Here is a 7,902-nt window from a genome sequence, read left to right on the forward strand (position 1 = left end):
GCCCCTCCCCCTTACACAAGAGTCCACAGAGCTCCCCTTTACATTAGAGTTCACAGAGTTCTCCCTTACACCAGACTCCAGTGTTCTCCTTTATATCACAATCCACAAAATTCTCTCTTATATCAGAGTCCACAGAGCTCCCCTTTACATTAGAGTCCGCAGGATTCCCCCTTACAGGCACATCTTGGAACCTGCGCTGTCATCAGCAGATTTGTGCTATTTTATCAGATGGGCTCACATATGATAGCCGTGACATCTAAAATGTCAAGATGGTTACAGCTATCATGTCAGAGCTCAGCTGAAGCTGGCACTCACTAATCCATTCTGGTAGTGGACAATGGGCATGAAGATTTTCAAAGCCATCAATGCCTAGACCCAGGGAAATTGTATCTGCACCCAGAGGTTTTCAAAATCTCAGTCAAAAGGTAGGGAAAGCCAGATATGGACTTCCTTGCTTCCAGGTGCAACGAAATGCTGAGCAAATCTGTAGTCAAGAGCAAGGATCCTCTAGCCTTTACAGAAGATACTTGGTGAATACTTGGACTCATTTCCAATTGGTTTATGCCTTCCTAAACTGCTGGACAAGTTGGAGGAGGAAAATTGATTCTTATTGCACCAATTTGGCCCAAAAGCATGTGGTACACAGACTTTTGGCTAAGGAACCTTGGGCTCTACCAAACAGACCAGACTAACTAGCCCAAAGCACCCAGTTCCATCCTACTTCTCAGTCACTGGCGTTAATCGCATGGCTGTTGAAAATCAAGTCCTAAAGCAGGGATATGCAATTAGCGGACCTCCAGCTGTTGCAGAACTACAAGTCCCATGAGGCATAGCAAGACTGACAGCCACAAGCATGACACCCAGAGGCAGAGGCATGATGGAACTTGTAGTTTTGCAACAGCTGGAGGTCCGCTAATTGCATATCCCTGTCCTAAAGGATGGGGCTATCTCTGACTTTGGCATTTCCACTTTGCTTAGTGTTAGGAAACTCAACCCCTGCACAATTTACCATTGCACATGGAAGGCCTTCTTTGAATGACAATGACAGAAGGCATAAAGCATACGTAGTGATTACCATCAACTGTATTCTGCCATTTCTTCGGTCTGGTCTTGACCAGCATTTAGCTGTGAATACCCTTAAAGGACAGGCCTCTTATCAATCTTCTTTCAGAAATCTCTTTCCTGGACTATTCTATAGGGAGTTGCTCATATAATTCCCCCAAATTGACCTCCCGTGTCCCCTTGGTGTCTCAACTTGGTTCTTTCATTTGTTAATTTCTTATGTAAAGTCCATCTGAAATAATCACTCCTTTCAACACTGCCCTCTTCACAGGATGACATTTTTGTTGTTCAAGGGCGAATCTGGTGGTCCTCCATAGTTAGAGGAGGAGTGAGTGTAGCCACCCTAATCCAGAAAAAGTGTTTTACCGGATGGATCACCAAGTGAGCTTAATGAAAAAAGCCAGTAGGAATTAGGAAACACTTGCCGCTACCACAGGTAAAAATGTGTAACCTGAAATACATGAAATTTTTGTTTTTGGGTTTAGATATGCATCAAAGCTTCAGCAAACAATTACATTTAAACATAAGATACATATATGGGTGCTTTTTTTGCAAGTTGATTTTTATTTTTGTCTATCCAGTAAAGGGATTTTATACAGCACAGCCAACATGGTGACGACTTGGTTTTCCTCTACTGAGGTTAAGCAATATAGCTTGGTCACCTTCCCACCCTAACCTGTGTCTGGACAGTGAAGGGTAGGAAACACAATGATAAGGTTCCTCTTTTTACACTGCTGTCTCTTCCTGTCAGCATGCTTCCTTTCTGCACATGTGGGGATTTTATAAATGTGGGTGCAGTGCTACAAAACACCTCCCCAGGGTAAGAATGAGACTACTGCTGTGTTATGCAAAGATTATGTGCAAAATAAACAACATAAATGCTAATGCCGCAATGTACAAAAAATGTATGCAAGGGTACTATGATACCCCTTCCTCCTTCTGCTTGTTCTCCAATGTTTTCGTAAACATATCAATATAGTACTACTACTACTACCAAATACTGTTATTTCAATCAACATTAAACAATAAAACGCAAACTGTACATATAATACTATAATACACATCCCCCTTAAGCAATACATAATAAATATGCATATACATAATGTCCAATAAAGTGCTGGGTGATGATGGCTTCAGTGATTAAGGTGCTTTTCCAAAATAAGATGCTTCTTCTGTAATAAGGTGCAAAAATCAAGCCAGTGTCTGTGTTTCCATGCTCCCCTCTGCACACCACACTCACTAACTCTCCGTGACCCCTTAATGGTTAAGCAGGTCTGATATATCCCAAAAACCTCTCCACCAGGTCTCCACTAATGGCTGTATGTAGGTGTCACTCTTCCTCCACCAGACCGTTGGTTGGATGTATGGAACAAACCAAACGGATACTTCAAATAGTGTATTACTGCCTTTATTTTATTTTAATTAAAGCATTAAGAAACACTTACATCAAAGGATGCTTGTTAATACAAGCTATAAGCCCATAATAATGTGTCCAGGATGCTCCTGCATTCCACAGACCTAAAAGAAAGCAAACTGGACGGGACATAGGTGACACAAGAAGGCTTCACCCACGATTTAGTTTGCGTTTGTAGCGCTATACAAGTTACTCATTCATTCAACATGTTTCATCGTCAATAATGTCATTAGGAGCAGCCCCATCTTGCTTCCACTTTGCCTTTATTTACACATTGGCTGCCAATATACATGGCTTAACTCTTCAAAGGTCGGGACTTTACTTTTAGGTCAGCGCATCACTTCAAGTATAAATTGCCAGCGAGAAGGGTCAGAAATTCAGCTTGTCTCCTCCCATTGACCATGTATTAGAAAAAGGGAATTTCAGGAGGAGTTTTTATTTTATTTATTTTATAACTAGTGTAAGAATGACTGTAGCAGGAGTAGAAATTATGCAAACTTCTTTTAATGACTCTATGAGAGTAGTACACTAGTAATTATGAAGTCTGTAACTCAAAATAACCGCATGTCTTTTTACTTTTTCCCATGACATAATTTTGAAGTTCACATGGTTTATTTGGCAGTTTAAAAAAATGTTTTACTTTACTTCACTTCAAAAAGTTTTTTGGGTCATTGAAAGTACTTTACCAGTTCTGACAGAAATGCTAATAATACATTGAAGTGCGTCCCTCTTTGTGAGCTATGCAGGTTTGTACACTGTGACATTTGGAATCATATTTATTTTTAGTGATGACGACTTCTTTTACATTATTGGGGAATAGCTCACAGATGCTTACTTTCTTTTTCCTCAGAACTATTTAAGTAACCAGATGTGTGCATTTACGTTTTTCTCACAGGAACAGTTACAGGCACATCATTAAAAGTAAATGACAAAGTTACAAAGTTGTCTAATATGGGAATGTGTAAATGACTGACTCATAAGTTCCTTCAAAACTCTGGAAAAATACTGTAATGTGTTGACAGCTGAACGTGTATAGGTCAAAGTCCCTTTAATATCCTGCCATTTCACCCAGCCCTGATGAAGAGGGATTGTGTGGCCCCCAAATAAGCGCTAGCTGTCTTTTGCTTGTTGTAACCAGTTGAACAGTAAAGGATTTTTCACTTGGCGCTCTCTTTGACCTATAACACTTGGGGCCAGATTCTCAGAGGAGATACGACAGCGTATCTCCAGATATGCCGTCGTATCTCTGAGTCTGGTCGTATCTATTTACCTGATTCATAGAATCAGTTACGCATAGATTTCTATTAGATCCGACCGGCGTAAGTCTCTTACGCCGTCGGATCTTAACTGCATATTTACGCTGGCCGCTAGGGGCGTGTACGCTGATTTACGCCTAGAATATGTAAATCAGCTAGATACGCGAATTCACGAACGTACGCCCGGCCGACGCAGTACATTTATGCCGTTTACGTTAGGCTTTTCCTGGCGTAAAGTTACCCCTGCTATATGAGGCGTATATGCGGCGCACCAATGTTAAGTATGGCTGTCGTTCCCGCGACGAAATTTGAAAAATGTACGTTGTTTGCGTAAGTCGTCCGTGAATGGGGCTGGACGTCATTTACGCTCACGTCGAAACCAATGACGTCCTTGCGGCGTACTTTGGAGCAATGCACACTGGGAAATTCCACAGACGGCATGCGCCGTTCGTGAAAAACGTCAATCACGTCGGGTCAGGGTTGATTTACATAACACACGCCCACCTCTTCACAATTTGAATTAGGCGGGCTTACGCCGGCCTATTTACGCTACGCCGCCGCATCTTTCTTTTAAGAATACGGCACTTGCCTGTAAAAGTTTGCGGAGGCGTAGCGTAAATAGGATACGTTATGCCCGCACAAAGAAACGCCATTCTACGTGAATCTACCCCTTGGATTTCTCACCTTGGGTGCATGTCCCCTCCTAGGGGGTTCCTTTCTTCATGGTCAGGTGCTGAATACAGGCCAATTTGGCTTAAGTAATGACTTTGTCTGCATTTTTTTTTTATTCAAAATTCGTGTTTTTATTCCAATATCAAAAAAGTTTAATATATTAAGAGATAAAAATACAGTTAGAAAGAACCAGTAAAAAAGTGGTATTAAAATTGGAGAATAATTGCCATGGACATAAATGACAAACAAGACACACAAATGACAAGACATAAAACATGACACTAGTCTGGACGTTTTGATCCAGCCGCGAGTTATGAGCACCCTAATCCAGTGGGAATAACAATTTAACCCTCTAGGGGAAGGAATCTATGTAAATGAATGATACAATCAATTAAGGTTCCCCTTTTAGTGGTCAATGGGTGCAACTTGCAAGGGGCTGGACCAAGTATTTAGTTAGGGGGAGGGGGCGGAGCAAAAGAAATAGGGAAGCTTCATTGGTTGCCTAGATAAAGTTGAAACAACGCCTGCGATCATGGGTAATATGTCGCATTGGTTGTCCCAACTATTGTGATGACCTGAAATACGCAGAAAAATGACAACCGCGTGGCCGCGTGACGCGGCCCCCAAACAAAACCAGCGTCCCTCTCCTCCCACAAATAGAGCCTTCCCTTGGTGGCACCTGATCACCTCCGCGGTTTCTAGTCTCTGCGCCATAAACAAAAACAGAGCCCCAATATTTTTAGGCCAATCAAAATTTTATATATCGGGGGGCGTGGCCTGGACAGGCATGTGAGCGGTCGCATAGCACGGAGCTCCCGCTATCGATCCTCCAACGATCCTTCCCGCGGCGATCCTGCTGGACAAAAACCTGCCAAAAGACCCACCAGACCTTCCCCGGTGTAGCGGTACCGTTTTCGGACCATCTCTGACTCCCGCAAAGGCGAAAAAGACGCGATGGCGGCGGTGGCCCTGCAATCCCAAGATGGCGCCGGCCCTGCTCTCACACAGCGAGCTCCGCGAGGCTGGGAGAAACCACAGGACGCAAGTAAGTCCACAAAGGCCCCAAAACAGCAGGGAAGGGAGCAGCCTAAGGACATGCTTTACTATACTCAAAAGCTGCAGGGCCCTAGTAATCCCTCCCCCCCCCTGCTGCCAACCCCATTACATGATGCTGGAGGGCAAAATGGCGTCTCCACACTAGATGACACGCTGCCCCTGGAGGTGTCCCTGGACCAAGATCAGATCACTGACATGCTAGAGAGGTCAGCAGATGCCCCGCAGCCCACGTTAAGCGAGATCCTGCAGGCAGTGCAGAGATGCACAACCTCTGTGACGGCATCTGTGGATGGCTTAAAACTACAGTTTGGAGCACTGACAGAAACTGTGTCATTTATTAGACATGACATTCAGAAAATCAGAGAGCGGACCACGGCGGTGGAGGGACGCATCAGTGAGGTGGAAGATCAAATACCCCCTCTTACCAGAGACACGAGATCGGCACTACAACAGGCGGCCCAGGCGAACGCAAAAACAGATGACATCAAAAACCGTTTAAGGAGGAACAACGTACGCATAGTGGGGCTCCCAGAGAAGGTGGAAGGTAGGGACCCCACGACATTTGTGGAATCTTGGCTCCAGGAGGTATTTGGCGCGGACGCATTCACCACATTGTTTGCGGTAGAGAGGGCCCACCGCACACCTCCCAGACCCCTCCCGCCAGGCAACCCGCCTAGACCCATGCTTGCCAGGCTCTTGAACTACAGGGACAGAGAAATTGTACTTCGACTGGCCCGGGAAAAGGGATCGGTGCACTACAACGGCGCAAGGGTCTCATTCTACCCAGACTTCTCGGCAGAAGTACAGAGAAGGAGAGCCAAGTTTGCCGAAGTAAAGAAACGTCTACAAAGAATCCAGGTCACATATGCCATGTTGTACCCGGCCAAGATGAGGGTCACCGCCAGAGGTCAAGCAACATTCTTCGAAACCGCTGCGGAAGCTGCTGATTGGCTAGATCGCAATGAACAAGACCTGAGGAGGAGGCGAGATGCGGACGAGGGAGACTGAAGCCCGGAACCCCACCCGGTGGAATAGGTACGATACGTGCTGAATGGGGGAGTCTTTTTTCATTACCTGTGAAGCGGGACATGTTCAATGTTTATTTTTTTGTTTGGTTAGCGTTGGCTCAATGCTTCAAAAGCTGATATCTCCCTACGATGGAATCAAAGCGGTTGTGGGGGAGACACCCCCACCATGCTACACTAGTTCGAGATCAACCCCGCTTGAAGGGGTGGACTGTTTGGTGCCTGGTTGGCACTGAGTCCCAGAGACTATGTTTGTTTATTTTTGTTTTTTTTTTTTTTGCTCACCTCAGTACACGTTTTGCTGCCTCCCACCCCCCTCCCCTTGTATCTGTGCTCCCCAGCACACCCCACGTGCGGATAGACTTCTACAGGATCGCACGCCCCGCTTCTGACATTAGTGCTCAAACTCAGCGACCCATACCAATGACTTGGCTCAGGACCGATCCGCAGGGGCGCACACCCCATGGCGCTGTTACTTTTTTGTCCGTATCATGGCTACCACACCAATAGTGACGTGGAATGTCCGGGGAGTTCATGACCCTTTGAAGCGTACCATGATCAGCTCCTGCCTGAAAAAATTTCATCCGGCCATCGTGGGCCTACAGGAGACGCACCTCACGAGGGACACATCAGGCTGCCTGGGTTTTTCCTGGGTGGGCAAGGCTTACCACTCCACTCACACCTCCTATTCTCGGGGGGTGAGTGTGCTGGTACACAAATCCTTGGCTTACCAGGAAATTGATTCGACAGTGGACTCTCATGGGAGATATGTTTTTTTATATTGCAAAATTTTTACCGTAACAATGATACTTGCTTTTGTTTATATCCCTCCTCCGTTCTCTAGAGAAGTTATGCAGTGCCTTTTGTCATACCTAGTGAGTAAACCGGATATGCCTGTTATGATCATGGGGGACTTCAACGGCTGCCTTGACCCCAGACTAGATAGGCACCCGCCGGTCTTGCCACCGCTAGGGGGAAGAGGTACCATTCTGAGCCGCCTGTTGGCGGAGGTGGGTTGGATAGACGTGTGGAGAGCCAGACACCCGACGACCAAACAGTTCTCCTGTTTCTCTAAGACCCACGGGTCGCTATCCCGCATTGATTTGTGCGTAGGGTCCCCCCATATGTTACACATGGTCTCCAAGTTAGAATACCTGCCCAGAGGGGTGTCAGACCACTCCCCCCTGGCGGCACACTTGATTACCCGCCCGGCGTCCTCCCTGCCCAGGGCTCCCTGGAAAATGAACGCCTTTTGGCTAAAGCTATTCACTTCTCACGAAAGGGTAGGACGGCAGATAGAGCAATACTTTGCAGAGAATGTTCAGGGTGGTATCACGGTAGAGGGATGGGATGCATTTAAGGCGTGCCTCAGGGGCACTTTCATAGCGGAGATCACCTCTGTTAAACGCAATTCTGC

The sequence above is a fragment of the Rana temporaria genome, chromosome 4 (assembly GCF_905171775.1).
Source record: "Rana temporaria chromosome 4, aRanTem1.1, whole genome shotgun sequence".
NCBI lineage: Eukaryota > Metazoa > Chordata > Amphibia > Anura > Ranidae > Rana > Rana temporaria.